This window comes from Lolium rigidum, chromosome 3 (assembly GCF_022539505.1).
Source record: "Lolium rigidum isolate FL_2022 chromosome 3, APGP_CSIRO_Lrig_0.1, whole genome shotgun sequence".
NCBI classification, from domain to species: Eukaryota; Viridiplantae; Streptophyta; class Magnoliopsida; order Poales; family Poaceae; genus Lolium; species Lolium rigidum.
In genome coordinates this window covers 283,125,875-283,136,552 of record NC_061510.1, presented here as the reverse complement: position 1 = coordinate 283,136,552, position 10,678 = coordinate 283,125,875, and positions in this window count along the sequence as shown.

The window sequence follows — 10,678 nt, the reverse complement described above, 5'->3', positions numbered from 1 at the left end:
CAAGTGACCAAATATGAGGAGCCAAAAATAATTCAAGAAAAGAAAGTTTTATAGTACATAGAGGATGACATGCGGGTCCCATTTAGCGACAGCGGTATCACCGTTTGAGAGGCGGCGGGGGATCGAAAGAAAAAGGTAAGTGACCAAATATGAGGTGCCAAAAATAATTCAAGAAAAGAAAGTTTTATAGTACATAGAGGATGACATGCGGGTCCCGAGTTAGCAGCGGCGGTATCACCGTTTGAGAGGCGGCAGGGGATCAAAAGAAAAAAGAAATTGCCAAAAATCAGAGGGTGGAAAAAAACCAAGAAAATGAACTTTTATAGTACATAGAGGATGACATGCGGGTCCCATGAGCTTGCAGGTTCCTCAACGTTTCAAACGTGGCATGAGATCGAAAGAAAAAGGCAAGTGAAAAAATATCAGGAGCCAAAAATAATTCAAGAAAAGAAAGTTCTATAGTACATAGAGGATGACATGCGGGTCCCATTTAGCAGCAGTGGTATCACCGTTTGAGAGGCGGCAGGGGATCGAAAGAAAAAGGCTAGTGAAAAAATATGAGGAGCCAAAAATAATTCAAGAAAAGAAAGTTTTATAGTACATAGAGGATGACATGCGGGTCCCATTTAGCGACAGCGGTATCACCGTTTGAGAGGCGGCGGGGATCGAAAGAAAAAGGTAAGTGACCAAATATGAGGTGCCAAAAATAATTCAAGAAAAGAAAGTTTTATAGTACATAGAGGATGACATGCGGGTCCCGGTTAGCGACAGCGGTATCACCGTTTGAGAGGCGGCAGGGGATCGAAAGAAAAAGGCAAGTGACCAAATTTGAGGTGCCAAAAAAACTCCAAGAAAAGAAAGTTGATTGCACATAGAGGATGACATGCGGGTCCCATTTAGCGACAGCGGTCTCAACGTTTCCAAGGCGGCAAGGGATCAAAAGAAAAAGGAAGTAGCCAAAAATCGGGGGTCAAAAAAATCCAACAATAGAAAGAATTTTGGTTCATAGAGGATGACATGCGGGACCCATGATCCTGCATCGTAAACGGCTCGATCGGAGAACGTTGAACGAGATGGCGCGATCGAGAAAAAAAATAATGCTAGAGAGGCTGCCATCTGGGCCCTACATCCCTCGGCGGTGCGGATTTGCGTTGACTCGGCCGGCGAACCCGAGATTTCGAGATGCACCACGTCCCGGGCCACCATACGCGACGTTTTGGCCGTTTTCGTCGGGCTAGGTGGCCTCAAAAACGAGAAAAAAAACGTTTTGACATGCACAACGGACAGACTTAAAATCGTCGGCCATGGTAAACCAGCAACCACGGCGCGACTTCAACTTCGTCGGCCATGGCAACTTTTCTTGTAGTGATATCTATGTGTTGTTTATGATCTTGCATTCTCTCCGTTACTAGTAGATACTCTGGCCAAGTTTTTCCTATTAACTCCAAGAGGGAGTATTTATGCTCGATAGTGGGTTCATGTCTCCGTGAATGCGGGAAGTGACAGAAATCTCTAAGATTATGGATATGCTGTTGCCACTAGGGATAAAACATTGGTGCTATGTTCGAGGATGTAGTTACTGATTACATTACGCGCAATACTTAATGCAATTGTCTGTTGTTAGCAACTTAATACTTGGAGGGGTTCGGATGATAACCTCGAAGGTGGACTTTTTAGGCATAGATGCATGTTGGATAGCGGTCTATGTACTTTGTCGTAATGCCCAATTAAATCTCACAATACTCATCATAATATGTATGTGCATGGTCATGCCCTCTTTATTTGTCAATTGCCCAACCGTAATTTGTTCACCCAACATGTTGTTTATCTTATGGGAGAGACACCTCTAGTGAACTGTGGACCCCGGTCCAATTCTCTATACTTGAAATACAATCTCATTGCAATACTTGTTCTCATTGTTTTTCGCAAACAATCATCTTCCACACTATACATCTAATCCTTTGTTACAGACAAGACGGTGAGATTGACAACCTCGCTCGTTACGTTGGGGCAAAGTACTTGGTTTGTGTTGTGCAGGTTCCACGTTGGCGCCGGAATCCCTGGTGTTGCGCCGCACTACATCTCGCCGCCATCAACTTTCAACGTGCTTCTTGACTCCTACTGGTTCGATAAACCTTGGTTTCATACTGAGGGAAAACTTGTCGCTGTACGCATCACACCTTCCTCTTGGGGTTCCCAACGGACATGTGCTACACGCCATCAAGCAATTTTTCTGGCGCCGTTGCCGGGGAGATCAAGACACGCTGCAAGGGGAGTCTCCACATCCCAATCTCTTTTACTTTGTTTTTGTCTTGCTTAGTTTTATTTACTACTTTGTTTGCTGCACTAAATCAAAATACAAAAAAATTAGTTGCTAGATTTACTTTATTTGCAATCTTGTTTTCTATATCAAAAACACAAAAAAATTAGTTACTTGCATTTACTTTATCTAGTTTGCTTTATTTACTGTCTTGCACTCTATATTAAAAATACAAAAAAATTAGTTACTTTTGTTACCATGTCTAGCTCTGAACCCGTTACTTCTTCGCTCGAAGAATTAGTCTTCACTTTTAAACAAGGGGATGAGGAGAGTTTTAAGGATGCTTGGTCTAGAATTTTACTTCTTATCGTAAAACTGAACCTCAAATGACTCTAAGTTTGCTCCTTAGTAATTTTTATTTTGGTCTTATGATTCGCTATAGATATGCTTTGGATGCTTTAGTGGGAGGAGATTTCCTTCATTGCAATGGGGATCAAGCTTTTAATGCCATAAAGAAGTTGGTTGCATCACATGATTCAGCTAATAACTTTGATTCAGCCCTTATTAGCATTTATAATAGATTAAACAATCTCGAGATAAGTACATCTCGCTTGGATGACAACTATCGCTATGTTCGTAATCGTCTTGAACAAGTTTTAGTGAACTCTGAACCTTCATTATGGGATCCTACTTGTTAAAATTGTTATCGGTGATCAAACTCTTCATGCCAATTGTGATATTATGTTTGAATTTTGCCTTATACCTGAGAGCATTTATAAATCTTTGAAACTTTGGGGAGTTGATGAAGGAGGAGAAGAAATAACTCTCATTGATAACTCTGTTATAATTCCTAAGGGAATAGCCGCAGGTGTGCATACAACCATTCTTGGAAGAACAATATCCATTGATTATCTTGTTATTGAATGTGTAGGGACAGGAAAAATCACACTCGGAAGATCCTCGTTGAAACTATTGGGAGCAGTCATAGATGTGGGAGAAGGCACCCTGGAATTCACCTCTACACCGGGGGGAAATCATATATTTCCTAAATCAAATAGAAAGAAAAAGAACAAGAAAGGTAAGGGTAAAGCCCAAGGTAAGGTTGATGCACCATCTCTTGATAATACTTGATACACACTTTCTGCGCCTAGCTGAAAGGCGTTAAAGAAAAGCGCTTATGGGAGACAACCCATGTTTTTACTACAGTACTTTGTTTTTATTTTGTGTCTTGGAAGTTGTTTACTACTGTAGCAACCTCTCCTTATCTTAGTTTAGTGTTTTGTTGTGCCAAGTAAAGTCGTTGATAGTAAAGTTCATACTAGATTTGGATTACTGCGCAGAAACAGATTTCTTTGCTTTCACGAATCTGGGCAAAATTCTCTGTAGGTAACTCAGAAAAGTATGCCAATTTACGTGAGTGATCCTCAGATATGTACGCAACTTTCATTCAATTTGAGCATTTTCATTTGAGCAAGTCTGGTGCCTCAATAAAATTCGTCAATACGAACTGCATAACACAAACCAAGTACTTTGCCCCAACGAAACAGTGAGGCTGTCAATCTCACCGGCTTGCTGTAACAAAGGATTAGATGTATAGTGTGGATGATGATTGTTTGCAGAGAATAGTAGAACAAGTATTGCAGTTGTAGAGAATTGGACCGGGGTACACAGTTCACTAGAGGTGTCTCTCCCATAAGATAAATAGCATGTTGGGTGAACAAATTACAGTTGAGCAATTGACAAATAAAGAGGGCATGACCATGCACATACATGATATGATGAGTATTGTGAGATTTAATTGGCCATTACGACAAAGTACATAGACCGCTATCCAGCATGCATCTATGCCTAAAAAGTCCACCTTCAGAGTTATCATCCGAACCCCTTCCAGGTATTAAGTTGCTAACAACGAGACAATTGCATTAAGTATGGTGCGTAATGTAATCAATAACTACATCCTCGGACATAGCATCAATGTTTTATCCCTAGTGGCAACAGTACATCCATAACCTTAGAGGTTTCTGTCACTCCCCCAGATTCACGGAGACATGAACCCACTATCGAGCATAAATACCCCCTCTTGGAGTTAAGAGTAAAAACTTGGCCAGAGCCTCTACTAATAACGGAGAGCATGCAAGATATAAACAACACATATATATAAATTGATAATCAACATAACATAGTATTCTCTATTCATCGGATCCCAACAAACACAACATATAGCATTACAGATAGATGATCTTGATCATGTTCGGCAGCTCACAAGATCCGACAATGAAGCACATAAGGAGAAGACAACCATCTAGCTACTGATATGGACCCATAGTCCAGGGGTAGACTACTCACTCATCACTCCGGAGGCGACCATGGCGGTGTAGAGTCCTCCGGGAGATGAATCCCCTCTCCGGCAGGGTGTGATGTCTACGCCCCCTCCTTTTCCTGTAGACAGTGTTGGGCCTCCAAGAGCAGAGGTTTGTAGAACAGCAGCAAGTTTCCCTTAAGTGGATCACCCAAGGTTTATCGAACTCAGGGAGGAAGAGGTCAAAGATATCCCTCTCATGCAACCCCGCAACCACAAAGCAAGAAGTCTCTTGTGTCCCCAACACACCTAATAGGTGCACTAGTTCGGCGAAGAGATAGTGAAATACAGGTGGTATAAATAAGTAGTAGCAATGGCACCGGAAAAGTGCTTTGCCCGGGACGAGTAAACAAGCGAGTAGTAACGCAGCGAGTAGTAACGCAGTAAAACGAGTAAACAAGCAGCGATAGCGATATTTAGGAACAAGGCCTAGGGATCATACTTTCACTAGTGGACACTCTCAACATTGATCACATAACAGAATAGATAAATGCATACTCTACACTCTTGTTGGATGATGAACACCATTGCGTAGGATTACACGAACCCTCAATGCCGGAGTTAACAAGCTCCACAATATTCAATGTTCATATTTAAATAACCTTAGAGTGCATGAAAGATCAACACAACTAAACCAAGTACTAACATAGCATGCACACTGTCACCTTCACGCTACGAAAGGAGGCATAGATCACATCAATACCATCATAGCAATAGTTAACTTCATAATCTACAAGAGATCATAATCATAGCCTACGCCAAGTACTAACACGGATGCACACACTTGTCACCATTACACCGTGCGGGAGGAATAAAACTACTTTAATAACATCACTAGAGTAGCACATAGATAAATTGTGATACAAAACACATTGCAATCATAAAGAGATATAAATAAGCACTTCACTATGCCATCCATAACAGTGAATAAGTATCCCGTGAAATATAGCCTAAGAGACCCACACGGTGCACACACTCGTCACCTTTACACACGTGGGACAAGGAGTCTCCGGAGATCACATAAGTAAAATTCACTTGACTAGCATAACGACATCTAGATTACAAGCATCATCATATGAATCTCAATCATGTAAGGCAGCTCATGAGATTATTGTATTGAAGTACATAGTGAAAGGATCGTATGCCGCACCTAGAGGGGGGGGGGTGAATAGGTGCTAACCAATTTTTAGTTCTTTTTCAATTTAGGCTTGACACAAAAGGTAAATTCTCTAGATATGCAACTAAGTGAATTTACCTATATGACAAGGCTAACAACTAAGCAAGATATAGAGATAGAATAGGATAGAGGTAACCGAGAGTGGAGCACGCGATGACACGGAGATGATTCCCGTAGTTCCCTTCCTTTGCAAGAAGGTACGTCTACGTTTGGAGGAGTGTGGTTGCTACGAAAGCCAAACCAACAGCCACGAAGGCTTCACTCAGATCTCCGGTGAGCAACGCCACGAAGGCCTAGCCCACTTCCGCTAAGGGATTTCCTCGAGGCGGAAACCGGGCCTTTACAAGGTTCTTGGGGCACACATCCACAACCTAATTGGAGGCTCCCAAATCTGTTACAACACAACAATCAACAACAATACATCAACACAAATCAACTAGGGAACCAAATAGGAACACTAGCATGAGATCCCTCAAACAAGAGAGGGGGAAATGAAGAACGCTTCGGTGAGGATGTAGATCGGTGTCTTCTCCTTCGAATCTCCAAAGATCAAGAGATTTGGTTGGGGGAGGAAGGAGATCTTGCAAATCTTGAGTTTCTTGAGGTGGCTCTAATGGAGGTGGCTTGGCAGATTTCTTGTGTAATGATTGAGCAAGCAGCCAAGGAAGAAGAAGGGGGTATTTATACCCCCTCACAAAATTGAGCCGTTGCTGCTTCCGGGGGGCCGGATAATCCGGCCTAAGTAAGGGCCGGATAATCCGCCCCCCCCACGGATAATCCGGCCATCGGGACAAAAGTGTGACATTGTCCGGCCAAATGTCCGGCCCATATACAGATTCACATTTCTTCCAGTCCTTAGCCAAAAACGAGGGGGCCGGATATTTCCAAAATATCCGGCCCGGATAATCCGGCCCTGGTACAATACCGGGACATTATCCGGGCAAATGTCCGGCCCCCATACAGAGCTGCATTTCCTCGACGACTTAGCCAAAAACAGGGGGCCGGATATTTCAACAATATCCGGCCCGGATTATCCGGCCTGGCCAACTTTTTCTGAATTCTTTTGACAGACGATCAAATCCAACACACATGAGTAAATATCTATGTAATCCCTGTACCACTTAAACAAACATTAGTGTATCATATATATTGACATCAAACACACAAAACATAATGTGAGAGATGTTCTTTCAATCTCCCCTTTTTGGTGTTTGATGACAATATACGGATTTGCAAGAGAATCACTATAGAGACAAGCATGATGGCAAAACATAGAGGCACTCCCCCTACATGTGTGCATATAAGTAATTTGCATTTGAATACAAATACACAACACATAGGAGTATGGTGCCTCAACACAAGAGATATCCAACATGAGCTCTAACAGAAGACATTGACACATATGAAGTTGAGATAGGATGCAAGAAATCATACCCATGTGTAGATATATAATGCGGAGATAGCATCACACATAATGTAATATCCTTGATCTCAACACATAGAAGTCCAAAAACCATAACAATGTCTCACACCACATAACACATAGTTTTGAACGGCACACAAACAAACCAAATAGTTCAAATAAGAGGGAACACAAGCAATATAAGAATGATAAACGCATATGCTTGTGCCCAAACCATGCAAATCCCCGAGAATCCTAATAGAACACTTCTCCCCCTTTGGCATCGAGACGCCAAAAAGGGGACAAGCGCGATGCTACACGTCCCATGGGAATCACTCGGAGGCATAATCATCATCGGACTCTTGCGCCTCTTCTTCTTCTTCTTCTTCTTCTTCTTCTTCTTCTTCTTCTTCCTCTTCATCAGTGTCAGGAGCATCCGGAGAACGACGAGAGGTGTTGGACCTTTGAAGGCAATCATCAAGATCACTCCATGGAACCTGTGCAGAGTGCCATCCACTGTAACCCTGGTGAGCTGGAGGCTGAGGCGGGGGACCTTGATCACCACTGAGCTTGTGTAGAATAACCGCCTGAGTATGCTTAATCTCAGAACGCTCACGGCTAGCTGCATAGTTCTCCTTGTGGATCTCAATGTTCATGCAAAGGATGTGACGCTGAAACCAACTAAGCCGAGTCACTTCCTTCCTCATAGCCGGGACATCAGGATGACGAGTAGGAGCAACACCACTAGAACGAGCATCACCCATGAAAGAGTCAGGTGCAGGTACAACTGAGGAGACAGGCTTAAGCTTGTAGGCCTTCTTGACATGGTGCTTCACCAACGGATACCCACTCAAATCTTCACTCACAGTCACAGAGTTGTTGATGAGAAGCTGGATGTAGGGTGCATAAGGTATGGTGGTCCGGGAGACCATGGCATCACGGATCTCATGGAAGATAAAGTCCATGATATCAAGAGTGTAGTCCCGCACCTCATTACCATCACGAGCACACTTAAAGCTGAGGTGCATAAGATCCACAAGGACTCCCCGGATAGCATCATTGTTACCACCACTTGGGCAAATGGTTGCCCGAAAGAACCGGAGCAACTGACTGTATATGAGGAGCAGCCCCTTAGTATAACCAATCCTTCCCGCTGAGGTATAGAGATTCGCAAGAGCATTCTTGTCAGTCTGTTGTGGTCCATGAAGACGACGACCCTCATCAATAGGAACTCCAAGAATACCAGCAAAACGGCGCAGAGTAGCACTGCAGTGAGTGGAGCCAGACATCCATTCCAAAGTGCGTTCCTCATCATTCTTGATTGCCAAAGTGGCAAAGAATTGCTTCACCAACTCTGGGCTATAGTCACATTGAATCTTCATGATATCTTTCAAGCCCATTCTTCCAGCTACCCAGATAGCATCTTCAAAGTGATTGTTTTCAGCCAGAATGTCCACATTGATAGCTTGCATGGGTCTCAGATTCTTCATGGGCTCATAGATGTCCTTGTAGATGAACACTTGCTCCATGCACCAGAATCTCCTGCCCTCTATTTCTTCATCCCTTGGAACATCTTCATACCAGTTCTTCAAGCGAATAGCGGAATAAGAAACTGGATCCATGGTCTTGTAGTTCTCCCTCACTTCCTTGTTCTTCCGCCTTGAAGTGACGGACTTGCGAGGTGCATTGGGTGCAAACTCGTCACTAGATCGATCATGCCTTTGGCGTCTCCGACCACCCCGAGAAGCACCACCTGTGAGAAGCAAAGGCGGGAAGCAAAGAGAAGGTAATGCTCATAAGTCATGTAAGATATAGTAATATACTCGAGAAACATGCTATAAGTCGGTACACATCTAGACATGATAGATTGAAGCAAAACTGCAACGGCGATGAAGCTCCAGGCCGGATAATCCGGTGTCCCCTGGGGGCGGATAATCCGGCCCGGCCGGATAATCCGGCCTGCTCGGGGGGCGGATAATCCGGCCCTGCGAGATGTGCAGATTTTCAATCAAAAACTTGTCTAAGACTAGATCGGCCTCATAGCATGCAAGAGGAGTACACTACACGAGATTTGGAACAACTAGACACCAATTCCACCAAGAAAATAGCACATATAAAACACAACATCTAGGGTTAGAGATTGTGAATCATACCCACATCCATTGTGGAAACCGCTTGGAGGAGAAGGTAGCTAGGGAGGAGATGCACCCGATCCACCCAAGAACTCCGAGAGGGGGCGGACGGAGCGTCTCCGGCGAGGAGGAGGAGATCCGGCGGTCTTGAGAGGAGAAAGAGGAGAGAGGCGCGTGGGGGGAAGGTATGAACCGTTTTGCCCCCTGCGGCCTCGACCTCAACCCTTTCAAGATCTGCCCAGGCCGGATAATCCGGCCCTAGCTTAGGGCGGATAATCCGGCCGGGCCGGATATTCCGGGGTCGCCTGGGGCCGGATTATCCGGGGTTCTGGAAAATTCCAGAATCACCGGGAATCCGGCCCATCTTTCGTTGGTTATTTGCAAGACCCATATATGATGTAATAAAGTATCACGTCACATATAAGGTGCAAATTTACCAATAAGATGGAGAACCCTAGATCATCCGACCGAAAAACCTCAAACTCCAAGTTTTTACCAAACATGACAAATGAGCAAGATGGAAATGGCTTATAGGAGAGAGTAGGCTTAGGTTTTAGAAGATACAAACTGTTAATGGTACATGGTCACTCAAGTTTGCAAGATATGAGCAAATAAGGCCAAACTAGAGTGATTTCCCATAAGAACATGGAGATGTCAATAAAATCCAATGAAAAACCAAACAACTCCAACTCTTCACGAAGAAGAGTGTGGTGGCCTAGGCCACCATATATGAGTGTTATGGTATGGCACCGCGAAGATATATCTTGGGTCCAAACCAATACTCATCATTTAAGCTCACATATCAACATATGATATAACGAGAATGAAATCGTTAATGTTGGCATTATGGGGGAGGGATAGCTCAATAATTTAAACCGCACTCCCCTATTTCCATGCCCACATCTAAACCAAATAAAGTTTTGAGACGAAGGTGTGTTTGCAAGATGGTCAAGCTATACTCCTTGAATCGATGATATTTAGCTCATTCCTCAAATAAGTGAACCTTGCTTCATCAAGAGGCTTCGTGAATATATCGGCAAGTTGATCGTTGGTAGGAACATAGATAAGTTCAATATCACCCCGGGTAACATGATCCCTAATGAAATGATTCCGGATCAATATGCTTCGTTCTTGAATGTTGCACCGGATTATAGGCAATCTTGATAGCACTTTCATTGTCACATAATAGAGGCACTTTGTCACAAATGACACCGTATTCCTTTAAAGTTTGCCTCATCCATAACAATTGAGTGCATCCACTTGCGGCGGCAACATATTCGGCTTCGGCGGTGGAGAGAGATATACAATTTTGCTTCTTAGATGACCAACACACCAAGGACCTACCAAG